Below are 27048 nucleotides of genomic sequence, written 5' to 3'. Positions count from 1 at the left end.
CCACTGCTTCATCTAACAGTCCCGCTTCTTACCAAAGCTCCAGTCCCTGGAGCTAATTATATGTAGTTGTGAGCTGCCTACAGTGGTTGCTGGGAACAGAACTCTGGAAGAGTAGCAAGTGCTCTTTTTAAAGATTTTCTTGTTGTTTTAAATTGTGTATGTGTGTGTGCCTTCATAAGTTTATGTATACCACATGCGTGCAGATGACCAGAGGTCAAAGGGCATTCGCTCTCCTGAAACTGAGTTAACAGACAGTTGTGAAAAACTAATGTGGATGCTGAGGCCCAAACCTGAGTCCTCAGCAACAACAGCAAGTGCTCTTAGTCACAGAGTCATCTCTCCAGCCTGGGGTAGCAAACACTCTTAATCAACAAGCCAACTCTTCAGCTATCATATAGGAATTTTTGTGTGGACATGTATTTTTATTTCTATTGAGTATATGATATTGTTGGGTTATGTTTGGTTTTGTTGTTGTTTTGGTTTAGTTGTTTTTTATGTATGTTCCAGAAAGCAAACTTAAGTGTTCAAGTTTGTGTGGCTAGTGCTTTTATCCACTGAGCTGTTTCCTGGGCCTCCACCTGTGGAGCTTTAAAAAGCAGTTATAGCATTTACATTCCTTCAGGCAGTGAGAATACAAATTCCAATTTCTTTTCTTTTCCTTTTGGTATTTTGAGCGAGGGTATCATGTAGCCTCAGATGGTTGACCATGAACTCCTTACCCTCCTCCCTCCACTCCCAAATTCAGGCTAATTTGTGGCTCTGTAACACTCCAGATCTGTCTTCTTGTTTTAAGAAGATAAAAGAGGGATTTCTTTTAACTAAGGGATATTACAAGCTAGAAGGTGTTATGGTTTAGATTCATTGCTGCCTGGCTCACATGTTTGAATACTTGGTAGCCAGATAGTGGCAGGCTTTGAGCCCAAGCTCTTTCCTGGTCTGCCTAGATGTAACGAGCCAAAAGCACCAAACAACCACAAAGTGTAGAGCCACAGCTGCCATGCTTTCCTGACAAGACGGATTTCATTTCCACTAAAACAGGACTCAAATCTCTCCTACCTTAATGTTCAGAGGGAAAATGGTTAACTAATACAGAAAATTGGTACCAGGAATGGGGCTGTTGCTGTAATAAGCCTAACAGTGTGGTTCAAAGGCCTTTGGAACTAATTTATGGAAAGAATGTGGAAGAGTTTGGATCAGTAAGCTAAACAAGTCTTGGAATGTTGTAATGAGAGCTTAACTAGCCATTCTTGCGGGAATCTGGAAGAATAGACATGCAGACAGTAAACTCAAGAAGTTCTGAGAGAGAAAAAGATATCATAGGAATTGGGCTACAGGCTCAATCCAAGTTCAGTTCTGGGGGTGGGGGAGCAATCTGGCTATATTCCATATCTTGATATGTGAATAAGGTGAAATTCAAAAAGTATTAATCATATGGCAGAGAAAAATCTCAACACAGCATAGCATCTAGGCTGTGGCACGTTTATTATTGGCTGCCTTCAACTAGGTTCTCAATGAAGAATCTAAGGCAAATGGGGCAGAAAACATGAAAAGTATGCAGTTTGGCAAGGGAAAAAAAGCATAAGAATATTTAAGGTTGCATATGAGATGAATATGAAAAAATGTCCATATTCCATTATTAAACTGACTATACTTAAAGCCATTTATGGGGCTGGAGAGATGGCTGAGTGGTTAAGAGCACTGACTGCTCTTCTGAAGATCCTAAGTTCAAATCCCAGCAACCACATGTTGGCTCACAACTATCCGTAATGGGATCTGACACCCTCTTCTGGGGTATCTGAAGACAGCTACAGTGTACTTACATATAACAATAACTATATATATATTTTTTAAAAGAGCATCATTTAAAAAAAAGAAGAAAAGAAAAGTCATACACTTTGCAAGACTCCACCCAGAGGAAACTCTCTGGTAAAACAATGCAACCTGCGGTAAATCTTCAATTAAAAGGGGAGTGCCTCCAAGGGGAAAGTGTTTGAACAGAGAGTGCTAGAGCAGTGGCGCCCTGATCCAACAGGGCCACTTGAGATTCACCCACCCAGGTACTCCAAAGCTGCTACAATCACAATATGTAAGAGTCAAGCAAGCTATATGCTGAGCTGGCAAACAGAATATGGCACCATCCAGGTGGTGCTGATTTTGGAGACATACTTGTGCCAAGGTTTCAGAAAAAAAGCTAATGAGGCCCAGCAATGTAAACAGAGGAGGCTCCACAAAGAGGCCCTGAGAAAGTGATGTGTGACACCGAGGAAGAAACCTAAGTTGCAATGGAAACCCAGCATGTTGGAGATACCAGGAACCTTAGTCTGTTGAAAAAGCTACAGGTACTGAGAAGAGCCAGGCCTAGAGAAAGGTCACATGTGCTACTAGTGACAGCACTAAGGGCTTCAGTCCACTGAAATATGCAAATGCCACCACAAAACCCAGAAGCCAGATGTAGGGGTTCAGGATTCATTTGCCCTGCTGAGTTTTAGTCTTGTTTCAGCCAGTTTCTACCTGCTAACCTCATTCCTTGACTGTGCAATGGAAGCAGTCAACTTATTTTTATTTTATAGTTGCCCATGGATGAGAGTCAGAAGAGACTTTGGGCTTTGAACTTTAGTAACTGTTGGTACTGTTACAATTTTGTGGACTCTGGAAGTTGAACTAAATGTATTTCACATTATGAGCAATATACCTGAGCTTATGAGGGACAAGAACATTTAAAAAAAGTTACAGTCTGGATGTAAAATGTCTCCTAAAAGCTCTGGTGTTTCAACATCTGGCATCCACATAGTGCTATTTTGGGGGAAGCTGTGCAACCTCTGGAAGATGCAGCTCAGTGGGAGGGTGGCCACTGAACAGTAGGTCTTGAAGATCTACAGTTCAGCCCTGGTTCCAGTCCAAGCTCTCTGCCTCACAGTCTACAACCCAAGTTCCTCCTGCTACAGATGGAGCCCAAAGCCACTATGCCCCCCCTGCTTGTAAGCTGTAAGATAAAAGTAAACCCCTCCTTCCAGCTTCTTCCTGGGAATTTTTCAGAGATGAGGAAAGGAAGTAAAACATTCTCATAATAAAAGAAATCAACAATAAAGGGGGACTAGAGAGATGGATCAGCAGTTAAGAGCACATAGTGCTCTTCTTGAGGTCCCAGGTTCAAGCCCCAGCACCCACATGGTAGCTCAGACCATCTGTAACTCCAGTTACAAGAGATCCAATGCCCTCCTCTGACCTCTGAGGGCAGCAGGCATGCACAGAGCACATGCATTTATGCAGGAACACTAATACACATTAAAAAAAAAAAAAAAAAAAAGGGCTGGAGAGATGGCTCAGCGATTAAGAGCACTGACTGTGGTTAAGAGCACCGACTGCTCTTCTGAAGGTCCTGAGTTCAAATCCCAGCAACCACATGGTGGCTCACAACCATCCATAACGAGATCTGACTTCCTCTTCTGGAGTGTCTGAAGACAGCTACAGTGTACTCACATAATAAATAAATAAATAAATAAATAAATATTTTTTAAAAAAAGAAGAAAATAAAAACAAGTTTTAAAAACTAGTAATCTTATCCACAACTGAAATATATGAAGATACACATACAAACATACCTTTCAAAGCAAAAGATAATCAAGATCCATCTTATAGTTAAAAAATTAGCAAATTTGTAGGTTCTTCCTTTTTCTCTTTGCTATTCCTCCTCTTCCCTAACAAAAATGGGGATGGGAGGTTCCATGGTGATACAATACATATAATTCCAGGACTCTGGAGGTGAAGACAGAAAAACCAGGAGCTATTTTAAAAGTCTGAGGACAGCCTAAGGTTCAGATGGCCTGTATGGAAAATTTAAAATAAACACCAAAAAAAGTATGAAAAAAATCTAATAATCATTTTCTGAATTAATACATAAACAATATAATCAATTTACCATAATTAAGCTTTTGCTCTCTAGTAAGATAATTCAAGATTCTGATAACTAGTTTAAAGAATGTAAGGCTAGTTGTTATGTCTTACTACATACCTGTATGCCTACTCAGGTCACTGAGGTTGAAGGATTTGGAGTTTAAATCTATCTGGTGACACAGCAAGTTACTGACCAGACTATGGATTGAAACTCTACTTCCAAACAAACTTTTAAAATTTTTAAAAGAAATGCAACCTAGGTATTCTTAGGCCTGGGACTAAAACTCAGTGTTTTAACACTTGCCTAGCACATAAAAAGCCATGAGTTTGACTTCTAGCACCTCAAAAATTAACTAAAATAAGAAAAAGAAATAAAAGCATAAGGTAGCAATAAACAAGTGGAAAGAGGAATGAGGTAGAGCTCAAAAGTAGAACACTTGCTTAGCGTTCATAAGGACCTGGTTTTTAGTCTCCCATTCCCCCAAAACAAAACAACCAATGAACAACACAACTCTCAGCCAGTAAGGAGCTTGTTGCTAAGCCTGATTCTGTGTGCGTGTGCGTGTGCGTGCGTGTTCAAACATGTGACTTAAAAATACATCCCGAGGCTGGAGAGATGGCTCAGCGGTTAGGAGCACTGACTGCTCTTCCAAAGGTCCTGAGTTCAAATCCCAGCAACCGCATGGTGGCTCACAACCATCTGTAATGAGATCTGATGCCCTCTTCTGGTGTGTCTGGGGACAGCTACAGTGTACTTACATGTAATAAATAAATAAATCTTTAAAAAAAAAATACAGCCCATGCCTAATTTAAAAATACAAAATAAATGGAAAGAAACTGAGCTTTTAGTGGGAAGAAAAGGGAAAGGCACTGAACTTTAATAGCTAACATAACAGTTCCTTGGTTAATCCTGAGATTTCTTATAAATCCACAGGGCTGAGGCAAGGCTGTAGCTCATGCCAGGGTCCTGGGTCAGATCACCAGCCTAAGGGCTGAGGGAAGATCTACACGGCCCTGCCCTTCCTCTCAGAAGCGTCAGCCCATTTACTTGCATTCTAGCATTATTTCCTGAGTGGGAGAAAACAGAGTTATGGGAAGCAGCAGGAACTGTAGAGAGAGCTAAGAATAAGTCCAGAAAGTTGCAAATAGGACCGTCCCCCTTTACATATGTCACTTCAGGAAAACTGCCAACAACAGCTCACTCCCCTCGCCACATTTCCTGCAGATCCTCCAGCTCTTCCTTAGCATGTCAGGATTCTCATTCTTCCTTAGTTTCAAGGCTTCTTTTGCATCAAGATTTCAAAATGCATAGTTTTTATTCTCCAAAAGTTCCCTTTACTCATGTCTTACTTCTGAATATGTATCCTAAAGCCTTGTACAGTATTTCTACATCTAATGATAAAATTCACAGTATGCTATAAAACCACAATTTCTTTGCAACTAAAGGATAACACCAAGGTTTTAAAAAATAAGAGCTTTTCAGATACTTTATTGAATGAAGTACTTTTCAAAAACGTGGTGAGTTTACTCTGGGATCTTTTCTGATAAAGGAATTCTTGAAGTAAAGTAAAAACCACACAGAGAGGGAATTTGTGCTTTACAGGCTGGTTTCCTGGGCACCAGCATCTCCAAGCATTACTATATGAGCAACTGAGGACAGGAGGCAGAAGAGGCTGAACAGAAGCTATTATAATGGAAAGAGAGACCTCCCTGAAATAGAAAATAAGATAAATTAACTATTACTAATTTAAGTTCCATTTAAAAATCACTTCTCTAAATAAACCTTGATAAGTGCAAGTGAGTCTCAAGTCCAGTTGGGAAAGGCTTCTTTGGGATTCAAAATCGATCATTTATTCAACTACAGTTAATGAATTTCATTGTAAAATGAGTTGAGCAATCAAAGCTATTCATAGATAAGTATGATTAAATTATGGGTGAATAATACATTAACTGAATAAAGAAAGTCCAGTTATTAAAGCAAGTAATCTAATTCCCCAATGTCCAACATTACAAGGAATGAACTTTTATATTTCTCCCCATACTTAAGATTTTAATTCTTCCATCACTTAATAATCTATATATACACACACACATATATGTATACATATATAAGACAGGATAGTGATAGGAATACTGCATTTAATTCAATGTAAAAAAATTGAAAGTTTCATCTACTCCAGCCCAACCCCTAAATAGTGAATTTATTTTGTGAAAAAACTATTTTTGAAATCAAACATAAAATGATTATATGGTTTTTGCCCTCCCATTTGGAATTTTATTTTGGAATCAAAATTTTGTTTAATTTGGAACAATATGAAATAGAATTAAAAAGAGGGGAAAAACTAAAAAGTATTGATGTAAAGCTGCAGCAATATTTCTTCACAATTTCATAAAACATTAATGAAAGGTTACATAATCCCCTGGATTAAAGATTTTTAAAGAGACCTGCAAGGATTGTCTTTTTCAGTTTTCAGTACCGCTTTCTTTATTCTTATATCCACAGACACAGATCTAAATTAATCCCATTTAGTTTAAAAATAAGCAATCTAGTTTTCATTTCTGTTTTGTGTTGTTGTTACTGTCACTGAGAAAAGGTCTTCACCAGGAGTGGTGGTGCACCCCTTCAGTCCCAGCACTCGGGAGGCAGAGACAGCTAAGTCATCTCTTGAGTTCCTGGTATATAGAGCAGTTCCAGGACAGCCAAGGCTATATAGAGAAGCCTTGTCTCAAAAAAGACAACAAACAAAATCAGAGAGGGGAAGGGAGAGAGAGAAGGGCTTGCTGTGTAGCCCAGGCTAGCCTCTAATCAACATCAACCCTGCTTCATCCTCCCAAGGGTCTGAATTATAATTGTACACCATCATGCCTGACAGCCATCTGATTCTCAAGAGAGAAAAAAACTTACCTAAGGATAAGACAAAACATTCATATACACTTTAACTGCAGCTTAAATACATACTGTAAATTACCTTTAGTTTCCTGAGACAGGTATACAAGATATATCAAACCCACTTCACTCTCAGGAAAAAAATCCATAAAACAAAAGCTCCTTCACAACCCACAAGTGTCAGTAGTTAAGCCTCTACCCCATCAGTACTTTCTCTCTCTCCTTTCTCCCTCCTTAGTTTTGTTGTTTAAAGACTGGTCTCTTTCTCTAGCTCAGGCTGGCCACTACCTTCCAGCAATCCTCCTGCCTCAGATGTCAGAGTGCTGAGATTAGTCTCCATTTTTCTCTCTTCCAATGTTTACTTTTGTGCTTGTTTATCTTTACACATGAAATATTCTAAACCAGTTCCATATTTAGTTGATAAATGTTAATGTCTTTTACAGTACAGTGAAAGGAAAACTGGTAACATGTAGGTACAAGTGCAGCAGCAGTGGGCCATCTGAGATACACCATTGTTTCTTCTGCCTCCTGCTCCCTGTAAGTGTGCATGCCAGGTTCTTGGGATCCACAAAAGTTCCCCAGAATCAGAGGCTCAATGCAATTTATAGTAATGTCAAACTGCCATTATTAACACCTGAGAACTTGGGGCTGGAGAGATGGCTCAGTGGTAAGAGCACCAACTGCTCTTCCAAAGGTCATGAGTTCAAATCCCAGCACCCACATGGTGGCTCACAACCATCCATAAAGAGATCTGATGCCCTCTTCTGGTGCATCTGAAGACAGCTACAGTATACTTACATATAATAAATAAATCTTAAAAAAAAAAAAAAACACCTGAGAACTACTGCAAAATAAATAACTTAATTCCTTGATATTGAAGGGATACATCTGCCATACTATGTGACTCAAAACAGTTTGTCAAACTTCTCTGACTATAAGGCATAGATTTTACACTGTGATTTAAAGCATGTATATAAGAAGTTTCCTTAGACAAGTAGGTTAGTGTATTGTTTTACTTTCAATAATCAATACATTTTTTTAAGCTCTCAAAAAAAATTTTTTAATGGAGCCCAGGCCTAGCATAAGATGTATTCTCGTGTTCTCTCTCTCTCTCTCTCTCTCTCTCTCTCTCTCTCTCTCTCTCTGTGTGTGTGTGTGTTTCTATTACCTCTTCAGCAAGATGGGCAGGTATTCAGGTATTTTAAGGTTCTGATTGCTACTATTTTTCATTAAAGCAAGTTTTTTTCAGAATATGATCCCTTGAAGAACACTAAGCATTGCTTGGGCTAAATTCTTGAACCCCGCCCCCAGGCCTTCTGGATTAGAAACCTCAGGTGGAGCCAACCAATCTGTACGAAGGCGTTTCCAATCTTGAATCTTTCTATGTAACAAATCAGTACTGAGTTCTACACCAGTCACCACTCCAAAAATTCTACAAATGCATAAAAAAAATTATTTCTGAAATACCTGTAATCTCAGCACTCAGGAGACAGAGGCAAAGGAATCTCTGTAAGTTGAAGGTGAGCCTGGTCTATACAGAAACCAGCCAGGGCTTCAGTGCAAGACCCTTTCTCAAAAATACATGAATGAATAAAAAACAAATAGATACAATTTAAATCCCTTTAAGTAAAAACTGTTAGTATCACCAGATGAGTGATAGTACAAGAATTCTTAAGTTATTTTCAATTTAGCAGGGCATGCTTATCTGCTTGATGAACACCCTCTATCTCATCAAGTCACAGTTTCTCCTTTAGTTCAACTACTCCTCCCCTTTCCTCTCAAATTCCCCATCCTGTTGATGTCCTTATTTTCCAGTATTTTCGCTGTCATCCTAAAACTCATTTCTAAAGCCCTAGCCTCCAAGACACTGTCACCTTGCTTTTAAGGACGGCGGAGTCTCTTCTGGTTCAGCTTGGCATATTAGTAGTAATTAGTTTCTCCTGTTTTCAGAAGCCCTCACCAGCACCATTGTTAAATTCTCCGTATCCACTGGCCTGGCCAGCTTGCACAAGACCACTCACCCACTCGGGGCAAGTTTCCCCAGATCTCTCTAACTCCCTCCCTCCAGGGAAATTACTCTTCCCCTCTTACCTCCATCCCATTTTGCTTGAGGGAACTTCCACTTTCCCGCTGAACCCTTACCCTAGTCTCCAATCCCAACTCCTGCGGCTCGAAGCCTTGACTCCGAGGGTCCTCGGTTCGGACTCCAGCCCCAGAGCCGCTGTTGGGGGCAGGGCGCCGCGGTCCCTCCCCGAAGGAGTTCGTTCAAGGTCTCCACCCCGCAGACCCTTCCTCCTCCGACCGCTGCCCTTCGCGGGGAGGGGGGGGGTCACCGTACTCCGTGCCTTTCCTCCGCTCCCTGTCACCCGGACCCCGGCCGCCCTCGGTCTCCCCACCTCCCACCGCTCTCCCGACAGGGGCCACTCCCAGTTCTCTCGGCCCCCGCGGCACCGGGAAACCCCGGTATCCCCTAGTCTCTCCAGCCCCGGAGCCGCTCGCTCCGGGTCCCCCCCGCTCGCAGACCCCCGCCGCTCCGGTCTCTTCAGGAAGCCGCGCACACCGGCCTCCCGTCACTGTCCCCAGGGCCGCCGCTGGGCAGCTCAGGGGACCTCCCGGCCTGCCCCCGCCGGAGTCCCGCGCCAACCTACCTTCCCAACGCGAACTCTGCCGGCAGGAACCCGGCCGATCTCCCGACACTCCCGACCCCGACGCGACCCGACCCGCAGCCCTGGCCTCCAGCCCGCGGCCTCCGCCTCCGGAGCGCAAAGCTAGAGTTTCCGGCCCGCCACCGCCTCCGCACCTCAGGCCCGCCTCGCCCGCACTCACCTGCCGCTGGCCCTGCACAACTCCAGCGCCTCAGACTCTACCTCCGCCGCCAGTAGCCACTAAGCGCCACCACCTCCCCCATGACAACAGGCCCGCCCCATACCACACTTCCAACTTATCCATTGGATAAAGGGGCGGCGGCTCTCTGCTACTATTGGTTGACTCCTCCTTCCGTCACCCCGTCTTTACCGCCCCTTTTCCTGGACCGAGTCTTCGCCCCCGCCCGGACCTGGACAGGCCTAGATCATGCTTTAGTTGTAATTGGTTGATGATTGGGCAGTTCGAAGTTATGATAGGCTACTGATAGTGTCTGTTACCTTAACTGGCAAGGAGTGTGCTGGCCACGGTTGGTTCAAGCCCTTGTGCACAGTTTGGTTGCGCAGTAGAAAGCAAAGAAGGGGCAGACGCTCACGTCCGAGGTTACCGGGAAGGGTTAACTCTTTGTTGTAGGGCTGGCGCAGTAAACTCTTCCTTTTCTAGTTCTCTTCCTACAAGGCGAAACATCTCTGCCAGCTTAAGAAGGTAACGCTTGCAAAACATCGACTTGAGGGGTTGTGTTTAAGAACGGCCCAATTCCTCAGCAGAAAGGTATCTCATAGATCAAAATTTCCCTCGTGTTTTCTTCAAGTTTCCTTGAAGTTCTTTGCGGTAGTCTCCATGCTTTAGGTTAGGGCAGAGCGCAGCTGTTTATTAAGCAGCAGTCTGCTTCCATTGCATTTATAAATATCGTCAAGAAATGATGTTTATAATTGTATCTGTCGTATTAAGAGTTTTCCAGCTTCCAGACCCACCCTCCTGGGCCTGCCAAGTCACCAAACAACTATCATCAACTTTTGAAAACACGGGAAGCAATTTATAGTGATTTGGAAATGAAAATTTCACGCACCCCCCACCACTACCACTTACCAGCACTTCTTGGCTTTTAAGTTTAGGAGTTCTTAAATAGTATTACTAGCTGTCTGGCAGATACTAATATCTCTCCCTGTCCCTCTCCCTCTCCCTGTCCCTCTCCCTCTCCCTGTCCCTCTCCCTCTCCCTCTCCCTCTCCCTCTCCCTCTCCCTCTCCCTCTCCCTCTCCCTCTCCCTCCTCCCTCTCCCTCTTCCTCCCCCTCCCCCCCTCCTCCCTCTTCCCCACTCCCCCTGCACTCTCCCTCTTTTCGATCTCTTTCTACCTCTCCTATTCTTAGCAGTCAATTAGAGCCATTGAATGAATCGCAGGGTCCCCCCCACACACACCATCACTTGGTACAATACAGGAGAATGAACGATTGCATTTCTTATTCATTTGGGTACAAATCCCAGTAGGCATTTTTGAGAAATCTGGTGTTGCTATAAAAACTCTCTGCTCCTAGAAATACATTCATCATTAGCTTTCTCTGCTTTTCTTTTTCATCTCTAGTGCTTTTCCTGCTCCTAAATAAGAAAATGCTGGCCTGATGACTCTTTCGGTTTCTAAGTCAAATTTAAATATACCTTCTCCACAACTCCACCAGGAATAGGCGAAGCTGTGGTAATAGATTTTTAAGGAGCTCTATGCTCTCAAACACAAGGTCTTGGAATAAAGGCCTCCCTGTGGACTGGGAGTGGACTTTGGAAAGTTTGTACTTTGCCTTTTTGCTGTAACACAAGCCATATCTCTTCTATTTATTAACCTTCTGCCCTTTGCAGCGCAAGCTCAAGAATCTACAACTGTGCAGCTTATTATTTGGGGTGGGGTGGGGGAGGGGGAGGTGTCTATTTTCTAACCTGTATTTTTAGTTGAGCTGAAATAAACTGCACATTTCTATCATCAAACTAAGCGGAAATTATTCCTCCAGTAACTATACATAACAATGGAGTTTTTCCCCCCTAGTTATCTTCTGGAACCTTCTTCCCTTTTCTCTCATCCTCACCTTCCAATTTAGAAATAACCTCCCATTCAATTCAGTGACTCACAGAAATTCCATAAAAGGAAAGTGTGAAAGCCAAAATAACTCCAGAGATGTCTGAATCATTTCAGTGAAGGAAAAGACCACGCACTGACCACGATAAGATGGAAGACAAGACAGAAGGCCTGGGCTAGCATCTTATAACCTGGGAAGTAAACCTGCAAATAGGAAGGTGCCTGGTAGAATGCAACATCCTTTTACAGAGCCTTTCAACGCTTCGCCTGCAGCCCCCTTCTCCCTAGCCTTGGCAGAGTGCCGTAGTACCCATTTTAGAGCAAGTCAGAAGGCAATTAATGTCCTAGCACATAGGAAACAGTAATGTCATAGGAAGGCATGGTCATTATTATGGTACTCTGGGTAATAATGGCTCTTGCACAGCCATGGTGACGAGGTGCCCTACAGAACATAGAATTAGGCTAGTCTCCCGAAGTGGACTTGACATCTAAGTTTAGGAACTCAGACTGCTATCACAAAAGTTGGTGGATAATTGCCACAAAGGTCAGCCACTCATTACCTCAACCACTAAAAAAAAAAAAAAAAAAAAAAAGAGCTTTTGGCCACACCCACCCATCTCCTTCCACCACTGCTCCCCTTTGTAAAATAAGAGGAAAAATAAATGCGCACAATCAACAAGAAGAGGAAAACTTGAAAGAAGGAAGGCTTGAAGACACATACTTTGAACTAACAGGCTGTTGGGTTATCTAACTGCAACAAGGGGAAGATTCTGGTTGGAGCCCTGTGCTTTGGTTTTTTTGTATGCACAAGGTTAGCCTACACTGCTAGTCCTGCTTTGCCTCCCTGCTCCGTGTACTCCTCCAGCACTCCCAGCCCCCACACCCCCTCTTAGAAATCGAGAGCCCTGGAGCCTGGCTGTCTGCAGTTTCGTGTTATATCTGCTGCCTGTGGAGATAGGTACAGATGCTATCTGCTCAGAACCTCTTGATTCAGACCATGATGGCAGGTATGGTAGGGACAAATGTGACTCTTGCAAATACCAACTGAGTGGAAAATGAGGGACTTGCTGTGGCACCCTAATATCTGAGGGGTACAATGGAAGCCCAGGCCTTCATGGGCACTAGTGGTGTTATCTCTCTACCTTCTTCTTACAGTGCCATATTTCAAAGGACAGCACTCAAGTCTCCTTTCACTTCTTTTGATTTTGTTATTGTTTTGGTTTTTATTTTATTTATTTGCTTGTTTGGTTGGTTGGAGGGCTTTTGTTTTGTTTTGTTTTTTGGTCTAAAGGAGCAAACTCCTACCTTCGATAAGCTCTAGTTCTTGCCTGTGGAATTCTTCAATCCTCCGACCCCATTTCTAGACACAATTCCAGTTGCAAATGGGCTTAGAAAAGTAAGTTGCTTTGAGAGCAAACAAGGGCCAGAGTTACCTGCCACCAGCCAGCCTCTGGAGGCAAGCCAAGATTGCTGATAAGAGGTGGTTTCCTGAGGTTTCCTGAGGTTTCCTGGTCCCAGAAGGTAGAAGCAAACAAGGCAGAAGGAGTTAGAGAGAAAAGAGGGACTTGAGGAGAGAGGGTGAGGAAAGGAGAGAAGAAAGTCAGAGACCAGACCTGAGAGCAAAGCCAAAGCCAGGTCTAGGAGGCCAGGAGAGTGCTGAGCCAGCGCAGCGGGAGGCCCGCCCCTCCGAGCACTGCCAGCCCCTCCCTGCTGCCTGTGGACTTTACCCCCGACTTGCAGAAAGTGTGTTGGATGAAGTCTACAGTGCTCTTGTTCCATATCTTCATAGGAAGTCTCCCCAAGTTTAAAGCCTGCTGCTCTGGCAACAGGTCAGAGCTGATGTATGTAGCCAAGCCAAGGGCATGTCTTCATAAAGGTGTGCTGAACACAAGGCAAAAGATGATCTTACCATCCCAAGCTGAAGAACTTCTAATAGATGGAAGTGCCAAGCCGATTGTCCGTGGTTCTGGAACTGGGCACTGTGGCTTCAAAGTTCAAGACTGGTTCGTGGATAAGAAGGAGAAGTTGGCATGTATGGAAGCGACTCTTCTCACGGGCAGCACTATTTGCTTTTTTGTTCCAGATGCCTGTGACTTTTTTTTTTTTATGCCATACCATGCCTTATTAGTAAATATTCATTTTCATACTCAAGGAAAATGATGTGCCCCTTCTACCTGATCTGCCTGTTATAGGTAAAATAGTGCGCTTATTTATAAAATGGGTGAGGTGTTAGCTCATAGTGCTGCCATTGTGCTATTGAAAGGGGGCCCCCTGGTTGCTATCACCAAATCTCTGGGCGGACCAGCTATTCTTCTACAGCAGGGAGTGGGCCAAGCGAAGGACTTAGCGCCATTTAAAGGTTTGTCCATCCCTGTTTTACATGTGTGCAGAGAGTTTCCTGGAAACATGGCTATTTTCCAAAGATTTCTCAATCAGAATGCCTTGGAGAACGCTCATGGCCTAGCCACATGGAACCTTACAAGAAAGTAAGTTTAGACTTGGACCCTTCTTGCTTTGTTTTGAGACCTGTTCTAACTGGGTAGTCCAGACTGTCCTCAAATTTAGTGACACTTCTCCCCGCTTAGCCTCTCAAGCATTAGGACTGCAAGGTGTGTACCACTTGAACTAATACCCTTTTGATTCTAACACTCACCCACACCATATTCATTAATGATTTTGGTTCTGCCATTTACAAACTAACTATAACTTTAGGAAAGTTGATTCATCTCCCAAACCTTCAGGTTCCTGCTTACAAAATGAAATGCATATTTGATCATCTGCTTCTTGGCTCTCTTACATGGTCTTTGGCAGGATTAAGTTCCTTACAGAATTAACCTTAGAGCCTTAGTTCCTAAGGTACTGCAGACAGCAGACCTTCACCAGCGCCTTGCCTGGGAGACATTTTATGGATGGTGACATAACAGGGCAGCTTACTTCATCCAAGATAGCGAGAAGCAGAGAGGGCCAGACAGAGAATGCCAGTAAGAGGGAGGTTAACAGTCCTTTGTACAATGATCAAAGAAGTGATGTCACATCACTTCTGCCACATTCCTTAGTTAGCAGTATGCTAGCAGGTTCTGCCTACATTTAAGGGGAGAAGCTTACACAGTATAAACACCTGCAAGAGGCTTATTATCAGGAACCATTCTAGAACTAGCCTACTTTAGAGTACTAATAAGACTTACCTATAGGGCTCTTTTAAAAATGAAATGAAATCAGAGAATGTATGCAATTCAGGGCCAGCATATGTAATGTGTAATGTAACAAATATTTAACTATTATTACTATTAATCTTCTTACTGAGTGTATGTAATAATTGGTTTTCTCTCCTGGCTACTAGAAGGAAACCTTTTATGAGAAATAAATGAGATATATCATCTAACCCTGACACATCATAACTACTAAATAGCCATTAGTTATTATTAACATTACTAATGTGTGATACAAAGTTGTCTCTTCAAGCTATTGGAAAGGAATGCTATCAAGTGGTGACTTCTACAAGTTGATCCAACATCCGTATGTTGTGTTCCCTTTTTCAGTGAGTGGCCTACACTTTCCAGAGCACAATTCTTGGTTTAGGCTTCATAAAATATGTCTAACAAGATTATCACCTAGTCTAATTTCCTGTATTCCTTCTATTGAGTAGAGTGTGCTCAAAACCTGCAAGGCAGGCTAATCGTGAGGGCTCCTTGAATTCACAGAGGCATGTGTGTCTGTGTCCATCCAGGCTCTGTTGATGGGGGAGTGTGCCCGGAAGAATAAGCAACGTCTATGAGATGTGATCTTTACCCTCCCTAAAGAAGCTGGTCTCTGTGTATTGCGTTGAGTCAGTCCTCAGCTGAGGATCAGAAAGAGGGAGCTTCATGTCTCAGCAGAAAGGATAAGGGCACGTCCACACCTGAACCATGACATGAGACTGGATAATGCATAGCGATTGTAAGGAGAGACTCCAGTTTGCAACGTGATCACTAGGCGGTCAGAGTGACCGACCCATCAGGGCTGGGCTGAGGCTGGCTTCCTTTTAAGGGAGGAAGATATTGAGGCTTGGCCTCTAGCCAGAGAAAGGAGGAACTATAATCAAGGAAACCCCATTATTTTGGCTTTGAGTCATTTCTCAAGGCTCACCCATGACTATTATACAAGAAGACTTTGGGAGGAAGATAAAATTCCTGAAGCATAAATGGTTTTTAAACTAAGACTTTGGTTCCAGCCTCAGCCTGGTCTACTTAACAAAAACTGCCTCAGAAATAATCCAGCAGAGCCAGTGATGGCTCAGCCTGTGAGAACGTCACTGGACTAGCCTGGAGCCGACTTCAGATCTTACTTAAGGTTGGAAGAAGAGAACTGGCTCTTGAGCCTTGTTCTCTGACTTTCACACACATGATGGCATGTGCTTGCACAATACAGGCATAAATCATAAATAAATTAAAAAAAAAAAGCCAACCGTAGATCAGTGGTTATCAACCTTCCTAATGTCCTTTCATACAGTTCCTCACCTTGTGGTGACCCCAACCATAAAATTATTTTGTTGCTACTTCATTACTATCATTTTGCTACTGTTAGGAATCTTAAATGTCTGGTATGCAGGATATCTGATATTGAAACCCTGTGGGGGCTGCAACCCAAGGCTGAGAACCTCTGCTGGGGACAGACAAAAGTCCAAGTCTTCACAATTCATCCCACCTCCCTTCTTCCTGCCAGGATAGCTACTCAAACCCCCTCCCCCTTCCCTCCCCCTCTCCTTTCCCTGCCCCTTCCCCCTTCCCCCTTCCCTCTTCATCCTCCTCCCCTCCCCCTCCCACCTTTCCTCTTCTACCATCTATGTCTTCCCATGTTCTATTTTACTGTGTTACACTATCCATACAAGTAAGCACTTTACCAATCTTTAGATCGGAGCTGACTCCAGAGCCAGAGTCATCTCTAGCAACATCTGCTAAGTGCTGTACCTTAAAGCTCAATGAATAGTCCCAAATAATGCTGCCTTTGCCTCAAAATCAAGTCAACTGCAGAGCTAGGGCTAGAGCTGAATCAATAGCTGGCCCAGCTAGCATTCACAAAGCTCTGTGTAAGCTTGGTGCAATGGTGCTCGCCTGTAATCTCTGCATTCTGGAGGCAGAGGGGAGAAGATGGAAGTTCAAGTTCATCTTTATCTGCATATCAAGTTCGAGGCCAGCCTTTTTGTTGAGACCTTGTTTTTGTTTGTTTGTGGGGAATTTTTGTTTTTTAAAGCACACAGGTTTTTCTGAGCACCACTAACCCTGCCACTTCTCCCCCTGACACATTCCTAAACATTACTACATTTGTACACGTAGTCAAAGCAGAAGTTGCTGGGAATGGACCAGAAGCTTAAAGGAAGGTATGTACCAATGTCAAGTTCCTCTTTCCGGTGACTCTTATCTTCCTTTCTAAGTTTCCTCTGTTTGAGACAAAAGAGATTAGAGAGTTTCAATACCTCTTAATATTTTGAGAAGACCTCTGTCTGCCCCTTAGCAGACTGGCCAATTTTAGAAGGGAGAGAAGACTGACTCTGCACGGGGATTCAGAGTTTATTTTTTCAGCCTTTTCCTACCCTCGGAGAGCAGCAGCGGCAGCTTGGTTTCGCCCTCAGGAAGTGTACTTAGTGGTAGGCTTTCTTTCTTTTCCTGTTAGTTTCCTGCAAAAGAACATCATTGTCTTTTATCAGCAAGTGATAAAAAGGATGTTGTCACTCAAGTGGAGACAGACAAATGCATTTCCCATCCCAGACATGGACCATGCCAACGGCTTAGAGAATTGGTTCTGATTTTAGAAATAACAGCAGATGCTGGTTTTCCTCTCTCTGTAGGGATATGTGAGCGTGAGGTTTGTGTGTGTGTACACATGTGTGCACATGTGTACCGGGTGAGCGTGAGGTTTGTGTGCATATATACATGTGTGCACATGTGTACGGAGGCCAGAGGTTGATGGTGGGTATCTCACCATCCTCTATTATTTTTAACATTTCTTAGAAGTATTTTGTCTGTATGGGCATGTGTGTCTGTATATGTGTGTGTGTGTGTCTGTATGTGAACCACATGTATGTTTGATACCTGTGAAGGTCAGAATAGGATGCTAATAAAACAGAAGTTCTAGAGTTATGGATAGATTTGAGGTAGCCACCATGTCCATGCTGAGAGCTGACCCCAGGTCCTCTGGAAAAGCAGTCAGTGCCCTTGCTCCAGCCCCTCCGTCTTATTTTCTGAGATGAACCCTCTCCCTGAACCCGGAGCTCATAGACTGTCTGGCCAGCATGCGCCTGTTTTGCCTCCCCAGCGCTAGCATTACTGATATGCACATTGCATGCCTGCCTGACCTTTAACATAGAGGCCGAGGGCCTGAACTCACGTTCTCGTGTTTGCAGAGCAAATTCAGTCCAGTCGGAGCCATCTTCTCACCCCTCAGGAGCTGATCTTCATGCCTGCTTCCCTGGTGCCCTCTTCGGTCTCCCTCCTGCAGTCCCTGTTCTAGCCTCAGCTCCCCTTGAGTAAAACTCCACACTTTCCCAGAGTAGCTTCACGTTGGGCAGAAACAAAACTGGAGGCCTGGGATCGGCCTAACCTAGTGGTTATATCGGAGTGTGTGCATGAGGCAGCTTGGGGTTTGGTAAACTTTGTATCTCCTAGAATTCCTACAAACCACACAGCTCGTACCCAAAGTCTGACTTCATTTGCTTGCTCCCGTCATCCAACAGCTCGGCCTCAGACGTACTGTCAGCCACCACTTGCTCAGGTGTTTCTGGGTCTGCACCTCCTGTGGGTAAATTCACTTCATTCCTTTCCATCTACAGTGTGTCAGCTCTGTGAAACCAAGGATCCCATCATTTGTCCTCATGACTGCCTTGCCTGGCTCAGAGTCCAGTTATCAGTAGATCACTGAGTATTTAGTGAATGAATGAGTCAGAAACTGTGTCTAGGAGTAGCCTTGTCACAATCACTTATTTTGGGGTCTTATAAAAAAAAAAAGGCATGTACTAATTATCATATCAGGATCGTTGGCAGTTATAGTAATTAGTAGGTAGAAGGACAGTAGCAGAGAGTGACTAAATACAGCTCTCCACTAACTAGTACGTGTGGGCTCTTCCAGCACTCTGAATGTGGGATCCCGCTGCCTGCTTCTGTTGGACTCCTGTAGGGTAGGTAGATCCACTCCTTTGGGACATTCTGTGTGGAGTGACCTACTGCCCTCCCTATTACCAACACTAGGAACAGGCAGAGCTCCATTTCCCCTAACTCAGCAAGAGCTTTCTGGTCTGAAATGAAAGACCCAAGCCTCTCTGTGGCTTTCCCTTTCAGGCTCTGAGCAGACTTCCCCATCTATGGTCTGGGCTGAGTCACTCCTCCTCTGGCAAAAACAAGTTAACTCCCTGAGGATGGGTGCTGGAAATGGACACTCAACATTCTAATCTCCTTCCCCATCCTTTTAGGCCAAGGTTCATCCCCTAGGTCTCTCACTGGAAACAAGAGGGCAAGTGAAGAAAAAAATAATTGCAGTTCTCTCTGTTTCTCTCTCTCTCTCTCTCTCTCTCTCTCTCTCTCTCTCTCTCTGTGTGTGTGTGTGTGTGTGTGTGTCTTCCACCCCAAAGGAGAAGAAGAAAAAATAAGCCCAGAGGGCACAGTACTTCTACAGAAGGGGATGTGGGGAGTTAAATTGGGATGAAGGATAATGAGACGTGAAGAATCCCCAGAGATTCTTCCACACTTCTCACATCCAGGACAGCTGAGGCACAGCCTAGTTGCCAGGACACCAGAAAACCCAAAAATGTAGTCAGTGGGAGGTGATGACAGCTGAGAGGCTGGCAGATCTGATGCAGGGCCCTATAAAAGCTGTGCCCTGTAGAAGCATCACAAACTGCGTAAGGTTGGGTTGGCGAGCGAGGGAGTGGGTGTTCGGTGTGAGACCTCCAATCAGGAGGTCTGCACTATTTCCAGCTCAGTAGCCAATTTGTGGGGAGGACCCCAGGCAAAAGATGAAGGGCAGAAATGTGCCTTAATCGGCTCCCTCAGGCATGTGCACTGTTCTCAGGGTGCTTTGAAATCTCTAGATGAAAGGAAGTGCCAGGGCAAGCTATCATTACTTTGAGTTCTGATCATAGAGGAACCAAGGCATTTTTGAGTTCCTGTATTGGAATTAGAGACCAAAGTATTTTCATCTTGGGTAGTAGACTCGACAGCTTTTTCCTCATGATGTTAATTGACAACAGGATCAATAGCATGGTCCCTGAAGGGTACAACCAGATAGGTTAGAGAGTTGGCTCAGGGGGTTAAGAACAGCTTGAAAAGCCTGGAATTTGGATCTCAGCAGCTCTGGGTTCAGTGAGAGATCCTGTCTCAAAGGAGTAAGGTGAACAGCAGGGCACCAGTGTCATCCTCTGGCCTACTCTGCATGGACAACAGGCGTGCATACCTACATACATGCATGTGCATACCTACATACACACACGTGCATACATGACACAAATGCATGAGCATAGACTGCACTTATACACACATGTGTATCTGCACATGTGTGCATGTGCACTTGCATACATACATACACACACATATACACACATGTAAAAAGGAGAAAGGATATAAGCTGAACCTTATCTATGGACTATAACAACTTCCAAGCAAATTCAAGCAAGTTTTCCAAGCAGACTGATGTTCACCAGGTCAAGCTTACCTAGGGGGATGATGTGCAGGTTATAATACCTCTCCCTCTCTTTTATAGTTTTACCTTGGGCAGGAGGATTGCTTGAGTACAGAATTACATATTAGAAGCTAAACAGGGCCACATCAAAAGGTTCAGTCTCAAAGAAACAACAAAATTCATGGGGCTGGAGAGATGTCTCTGAGGTCCTGAGGTCAATTCTCAGCAACCACATGGTGGCTCATAACCGGCTATAATGAGATCTGGTGCCCTCTTCTGGCCTGCAGTCATATATGCAGGCAGAATGCTGTATACACAATAAATAAATAAATCTTAAAAAAAAAAAAAAGGAACAAGATTTACTTTGATTTACTGGAGGATGCATGGAGAATCCAGAATGTTCGTGTTAAGTATGGCTTTTACTAAATAAATAAATAAGAACAACATGACGATGTGCAGAAACCAGATCCTTGTGTTTGACAGATCCGTGAGTTTGGTATTTTCTTTCTTTGTTCGTCCCTTTATACTTGATTACAAATGCTTCCATCAGATCCTCTCTTCTGGTCTCTGTTTCCTGAAGTTTCCAGACTGTTGCTCCAAAGGAACACCTTTATTACAGAGCTCTCCAGTGAAATGATAGTCCCTTCCTGATCGCTCTGAAGCTAACAGGTTGACCAGACTCAAAACAGGCCTTTAATTCAAGCCTGAGACAAGCTCATACTTGTTATAAAGAAGCTGTGACTTCAGGTCATAGTCATCTTAGGGACAAGCAGGTACAACTTTTCTGCTGTTGCATAAAGTAGACAAAGTTTATCTAGCTGGTACTGCTTGTAAACCAAAAAGATCCCAAGACCAAGCATGTGATGCAAACTCTCATGAGGGTAGAGCTAAGTCTAAGTATCATAAACACCATGGACAAAACAAACGTGGTGCATCTTTAAATCCGGGAGTCCCAGGATTTCAGTGTTTGAAGTTCCAGTAGAGGTAGGCTTAGGATATGTATGTATACACATACATACATAAAGACAGACAGACAGATGTGGAGGGGGACACTGTTTTGAACTGTGTGTAATAACTGCATAGAAGTCATTTTCCAGAAAGGGAATATAACCAGAATACAGAATATATCTAAGAAAATTTATAAATTATAAAACCAGAATAAGGCTGGGCAGTAGTGGCGCACGCCTGTAATTCCAGCACTTGGGAGGCAGAGGCAGGCAGATTTCTGAGTCAAGGCCAGCCTGGTCTAGAGAATGAGTTCCAGGACAGTCAGGGATATACAGAGAAACCCTGTCTCAAAAAAGAAAAAAGAAAACAAAAACTCAATTAAAAACCAGAATAAGTAGATCACTAAGGAGATAGTTGGCAACACTGATCCTATGTGAGAACCCTCTCCTAGTTCCAGGGATTTTTATTTAGTTGGATAAACTAGGATTCGGGAATCTAATTATAACTGGGTTACCTGAATAACCTGTCCTCCGAGACAAAAACACAAGAACTATTGGATGGATCATAGATCAGACCCAAACCGCTAATCACTGTAACTAACTGCTTGACTGGTAAATGACAGCTCAGAGACAGGTACAGCTGCTGACCTGGGAACAAGCTCTGGAGTAGCCATTAGATTCTGAATCAGTAGGTCAAATGAAGCAGTGTCATTGTCTTCTGCTCCCTCACTCAATTATCCTTTAAGATCTGCACATCCTTCCTACCTAGAATAAGCCAGGAGCCTTGTAGAACAAAGAACCTTTGGAAGGGGATAATCAAGAGTTGCTTACTCAGAAAAGGCATAGACTTCTCCATACATCCCCACACGGATCCTTTTGTACAGTTTAAAGGGCATTCTTTTATCCAGGAAATATTTCTTAATTAAGAATTATATATAGAGGCTGGGCAGTGGTGGCACACGCCTTTAGTCCCAGCACTTGGGAGGCAGAGGCAGGCGGATTTCTGAGTTCAAGCCCAGCCTGGTCTACAGAGTGAGTTCCAGGACATCCAGGGCTACACAGAAAAACCCTGTGTTGAGAAAAACAAAACAAAACAAAAAAAGAACTATAAACAGGGCTAGAGAAATGGCTCAGTGGTTAAGAGCACTGACTGCTCTTCCAAAGGTCCTGAGTTTGATTGCCAGCAAGCAATCACATGGTGGCTTACAACCATCTGTAATGACATTTGATGCCCACTTCTGTTGTGTCTGAAGACAGTGACAGTGTACCCACATATATAAAATAAATAAATAAATCTTTACAAAAAGAATTATATACATTCTTAGGTGTTAAGGTGGGTTAAACCTCTTGCTTGACCACAAGCCTGACTATTTTATTTCTATCCACAGATTCCCACAGTAAAAGGAGACCTTACTCCTGAACATTGTCCTCTGACTTCATACACACACACACACACACACACACACACACACACAAATTAATAAAAATATTTAAAAATAAATATATTCTCTAGGCCAACAGTTGACTGCTACAGCTATAAATAAATAAATTAAATAGTGCTAAAACATTAGACTAAGAGATCTCAAGTCTCTTAGCAACATAGTAAGCTAAAAACTTGTTTTTGGACTAGAGAGATGGCTCAGCTGTTAAGAGCACTCACTGTTCTTGCATCCACTTGGCATTTGCAACCATCCATAGCTCCTGATCCAGGGGATCTGATACCTTTTTTTGATTTCCACGGGCTCCAGGAATGCATGTAGTGTACAAATATACATGCAGACAAAACGCTCATGCAAAATAAAAGAAATACACCTTTAAAAAAAAAATTAAACGAGCCGGGCGTGGTGGCGCAGGCCTGAAATCCCAGCACTTGGGAGGCAGAGGCAGGCGGATTTCTGAGTTCGAGGCAGCCTGGTCTACAGAGTGAGTTCCAGGACAGCCAGGGCTACACAGAGAAACCCTGCCTTGGAAAAACAACAACAACAACAATTAAACGGGCTGGAAAGATGACTCAGAGGTTAAGAGCATGGACTGCTCTTCTGAGTTCAATTCCCAGCAACCACATGGTAGCTCCCAGCAATCTCTAATGGGCTCTGATGCCCTCTTCTGGTGTGTCTGAAGACAGCTACAGTGTACTCATATATAATAATTCAATATATTTTTTTTTCATTTTTTTTTGAGACAGGGTTTCTCTGTGTAGTCCTGGCTGTCCTGGACTTCACTCTGTAGACCAGGCTGGCCTCGAACTCAGAAATCCACCTGCCTCTGCCTCCCAAGTGCTGGGATTACAGGTGTGCGCCACCACACCCAGCTGAATTTAATATATTTTTAAAATTTTATACTATATTTTACTCCAGTGGCTGGAGTTAGTGAAACAGCCGCCTCAGGAAATGCATTAAGAAGTAACTTTTCACTTCTTTAAGAACACAGCACTTCTGTTCTTCAGACGATGAGGCCAACCTGAGGCCAGGAGCAGCTATGCCTGAGCCAGCCTCTTTTCAATGCTCCCGCAGGTGAAGGACGGGATTGTTCGGGAGATGAGAACTCAGTGCACAGTGCCTCCCACACTCACCTTCCTCGGCACTGAGACAGACGGCATCTACTTGGCTTGCTTGTGACACAACTAGAAACCATGTCTAAGAGTCACTGGAGCTGTGCTGGGCATACTGTAGGTAACAGGCAATTGGCTGCTGGGATGGGATTTAGTTGTTACCCTAAGAACAGACAGCCAGAAGCTACCAGGTATGACTTATATGAACAAACTGACATCTAGTGGTGCGTTTTTTATAACATGGGCCAAAAGTATAGTTAATTGCTGGCTTGAAATTGAGTTTGGGGGAATAAGTAGACTGTGACAGAACGCTTGCTTTTCCATAGGACCAACGTTTAACATGTCTCATCAGGGATTTTCAAATGTGGCTGTGTATGAGAATGACTTGTGAAGAGGAAGGACATTGTTGTGGGGCTCAACTTCAATCTCAGCACTCCAGGGGCAGCGCAGGTGGATCTCTGTCAGTCTCAGGCCAGCCTCTTCTACAGAGAAAGCTTCAGGCTAGCTGAGGCTACATTGTGAGAGCCTATCTATAAATAAATAAATAAATAAATAAATAGAGAGAAATATGCTAATGTCTGGGTTTCACTTTCTGGGAAATTGTGATTTAACTTGCAGGAGATATAGCTCAGCCTCTCTCTGTCTCTTCACATTTCTCTCTCTCTCTCTCTCTCTCTCTCTCTCTCTCTCTGTTTTAAATTTTTCTAGCAGTGACATTTTAAAACTGATTTTAATATGTAACTAGAAGCTGGACATGGTAGTGATACCTGTGTTTCCAGCACTTCGGGGGAAAAAAATGAAGAGTTCAAGGTCAGCCTTAACTACAGGAGACCCTATTTATACACACACACACACCATATACACACACATACATCATTTGCACACTCACATCATAAACATACACAAACACATCACACACACACATACACACACACAAGCCAGACCCACACATACACAGACACATCAAACACATACTCAAGCATATATGGAACCACTGCAGTGGCGCATGTGGTAACTATTTATTATTTTCTTCATTATATAATGAAAGAAAGTAAAACCCAGAGAGTAAGGCAATGGCTACAAAGCCACATAGCAGACTCTGAGAGTTTGAGCTTGAGTCTCCTCTGTCCTCCGATCTGATGCTGATGGTTTTGAGAAGGTTTTTAGAAGTCTGGTATTCTCCGAACAGCTTCTGCATATAGGAGTCTAAGTAAGGGCCTGTGAGGATTTGCCTAGGCTATGAGCTGAAGTTCTGCAAACAGATTGGGGTTGGCAGAGTCATATAGTCTAAGGAAGGCACCAACCATCTGATCCTCTCTCTAAACTCACAAGTTTAAACTTCATGAGTTTTAAACTCTACTGCTCTACAAATGGATAAGTTAGCAGTGAGGTTAATTGTGAGTCAAATTAATACAAGATAGACATTAAACTTGTGTAATTGTGTATGAGAAACTGGGGAGGAGGGAGGGAGGGAGGTCAGGAATATATTAGAGACAACACAGATTAAAATCTGTTAACAATCCACTATTGAGGCCCAGGAAAGAGTAGACCATGCTACATTTTTTTTTTTTTTTGGTTTTTGGTTTTTGGAGACAGGGTTTCTCTCTATAGTCCTGACTGTCCTGGAAGTCACTCTGTAGACCAGGCTGGCCTCGAACTCAGAAATCCGCCTGCCTCTGCCTCCCAAGTGCTGGGATCAAAGGTGTGCGCCACCACTGCCCGCCCTATACCATGCTACTATTGACTTTTCTGAGACATATCTGCTAGGCATTGGTCGTGGGGGGAGGGGAGAACAGGGACCAAGCCCTGAGGTGTAGGGCAAGGGGGATAGCAGGGTCCAAGCCCTGAGGTAGGAGAGCTTTAGCTAGCATGGCCCTCCCACAGAGATCTTCAGAGGATAGGTGCTTTTGAAAGGATAAAGGAGCATAGATCTGTTTGTAGCCTGCCTATCCAGTACGAACTAAAGCTCATTGTAAACACAGGAAATGAACAAGGCCTTCCTGGGTCAGGAAGGGAGGCTGCGTCTCTTAATCACACTTAGGGACCAGGCCAAAGCCTGCCAACACCACGCTCAAGGAATTGCTAAGACAATTTCCCCGAATTTTATGGTGAATGTGTCTTTGATTGGCTCTTGGCAGCACGTACAAGCAGGTTGAGGAAACCAAGGTTTAGCCAAGTGAGCAGTAGTCTAGAAACCCATCCTATGAAAAGGCTAGACTAGGGGTCACAGACTCAGCCAGAGGACTGAACTTGGCCCACAGATATTTTTGGCTTAGTGCTATTTGGCAGTGTTTTCAATATTTTTTCAATTAATTGCTAACATTCAGCTCCAGGAAAAATTCACACAAAACTCTTATTTTATTTTTCATGAAATAAAGTGGTGTGTGTGTGTGTGTGTGTGTGTGTGTGTGTTTCTAGGAATTGAACCTAGGGTTTCATACATGCTAGGCAAGAGCTCAACCATTGCAGGGCGGTGGTGGTGCACACCTATAATCCCAGCACTTGGGAGGCAGAGGCAGGGGATTTCTGAGTTAGCCTGGACTACAGAGTGAGTTCCAGGACATCCAGGGCTACACAGAGAAACCCTGACTCAGGAAAAAAAAAATTAAAAAACTCAACTACTGACCTATGCCCACCACCCCTTAATACAGGCTTTTTGTTCTTGAGAAAGGATCTTACGTAGACTAGGCTGGCCTAGAACTTACTATTATTGGATGAGGCTGGGCTCAAGCTCATTGTGTGGCTGAGAAGGACCTTAAATTTCTGCTCTTCCTGCCTTCACCTACTGAGTGCTGGGACAGGTGAGTGCCACCCTGTCCTGTTTATGCAATGCTGGAGGTCAAACCCAGGGCTTCATGCACACTGGCCAATCCCTCCACTGACTGAACGTCATCCTTAGCCTATCTGCTACTTGGACATACCCATGGTGTCTTAGATAGGGTTTTATTGCTGTGAAGAGACACCATGACCACAACTCTGGCTTACAGTTTCAGAGGTTTAGTCCATTATCATCATGGTAGGGAGCATGGCAGCATCCAGGCAGACCTGGGGCTGGAGAAGGAGCTGAGAGTTCTACATCTTGATCCGACACACAGCAGAAGGGGACTGTGTGCATGTGTGCCACACTGGTCAGCGCTTGAGCATAGGAGACCTCAAAGACAAGCCTCCTGCCCGCCCCCCTCCCCCGCTGCCATAGTGACACACTTCCTACAACGAGGCAACATCTATTCCAACAACATGGTAACTACTAGGGCACGTCAGACATGTAAATGTTTACTGATATTGTAGCTCATTAAGAAGCAATGGAGGAACCTGGTGGTGGTGGTGCAGGCCTTTAGTTCCAGCACTTGGGAGGCAGAGGCAGGCAGGTGTCTCTGTGTCCAGTGTCAGGCTGGTCCACAGAGCAAGCTTCAAG

At 43.8% G+C, this 27048-nt stretch overlaps 1 protein-coding gene and 1 long non-coding RNA gene across 10 annotated transcripts in view; one reads left to right on the top strand and one right to left on the bottom strand.

Annotated features, from left to right (window-relative positions):
- Positions 1-9693, bottom strand: part of Numb (NUMB endocytic adaptor protein) — a 118560-nt gene extending 108867 nt beyond the window's left edge. For 7 of the 8 annotated variants that reach the window (XM_052185470.1, XM_052185469.1, XM_052185476.1 and 4 more), the window contains exon 1: positions 9608-9693. The gene's annotated coding sequence lies outside the window, so the exon portion shown is untranslated. Of the gene's footprint in view, positions 1-9429; positions 9512-9607 lie in introns of those variants that run through there. The other variant, XM_052185471.1, reaches the window with a different exon arrangement.
- Positions 9694-10010: 317 nt separating this feature from the next.
- Positions 10011-15920, top strand: LOC127688033 (uncharacterized). 2 transcript variants are annotated; one of them, XR_007978520.1, is made up of 3 exons: positions 10011-10129; positions 13880-13975; positions 15217-15920. It is a non-coding gene; the product is annotated as an uncharacterized LOC127688033 (long non-coding RNA). The 2 variants fall into 2 exon arrangements; XR_007978519.1 differs by having other exon boundaries at positions 10011-10195.
- Positions 15921-27048: the final 11128 nt, after the last annotated feature.

This window comes from Apodemus sylvaticus, chromosome 6 (assembly GCF_947179515.1).
Source record: "Apodemus sylvaticus chromosome 6, mApoSyl1.1, whole genome shotgun sequence".
NCBI lineage: Eukaryota > Metazoa > Chordata > Mammalia > Rodentia > Muridae > Apodemus > Apodemus sylvaticus.
The sequence above is the reverse complement of the archived record's forward strand: the minus strand, read 5'-3'. Positions and strand labels throughout refer to the sequence as shown.